Raw genomic sequence first — 955 nt, 5'->3', positions numbered from 1 at the left:
AGCGGGAACGACCTCGGACCACCAGGGGCCGAAAAAACCACAGTCTCATGGGGCCGGACACTCAGGGTCAGGGTAAAATCCAATATAAATCTGGTGATATCTCGGGTGCTATTACAGATAGCGCAATAAATCAAAGTGCACTGTCTGTAGGAGGCCCTGGCGCATGAATCTGTGCAACGGGAACGACCTCGGACCACCAGGGGCCGAGAAAACCACAGTCTCATGGGGCCGGACACTCAGGGTCAGGGGAAAATCCAATATATACCTGGTGATATCTCGGGTGCTATTAGAGATAGCGCAATAAATCAAAGTGCATTATCTGTAGGAGGCCCTGGCGCATGAATCTGTGCAGCGGGAACGACCTCGGACCACCAGGGGCCGAAAAAACCGCAGTCTCATGGGGCCGGACACTCAGGGTCAGGGTAAAATCCAATATATATCTGGTGATATCTCGGGTGCTATTACAGATAGCGCAATAAATCAAAGTGCATTGTCTGTAGGAGGCCCTGGCGCATGAACCTGTGCAGCGGGAACGACCTCGGACCACCAGGGGCCGAGAAAACGACCGTCTCATAGGGCCGGACACTCAGGGTCAGGGAAAAATCCAATATATAGGTGGTGATATCTCGGGTGCTATTACAGATAGCGCAATAAGTCAAAGTGCATTGTCTGTAGGAGACCCTGGCGCATGAACCTGTGCAGCGGGAACGACCTCGGACCACCAGGGGCCGAGAAAACCACAGTCTCATGGGGCCGTTCACTCAGGGTCAGGGAAAAATCCAATATATATCTGGTGATATCTCGGGTGCTATTAGAGATAGCGCAATAAACCAAAGTGAATTATCTGCAGGAGGCCCTGGCGCATGAATCTGTGCAGCGGGAACGACCTCGGACCACCAGGGGCCGAGAAAACGACCGTCTCATGGGGCCGGACACTCACTGTCAGTGAAAAATC

The sequence above is a fragment of the Nomia melanderi genome, unplaced genomic scaffold (assembly GCF_051020985.1).
Source record: "Nomia melanderi isolate GNS246 unplaced genomic scaffold, iyNomMela1 scaffold0014, whole genome shotgun sequence".
NCBI classification, from domain to species: domain Eukaryota; kingdom Metazoa; phylum Arthropoda; class Insecta; order Hymenoptera; family Halictidae; genus Nomia; species Nomia melanderi.
This window is presented reverse-complemented; position numbering follows the sequence as displayed.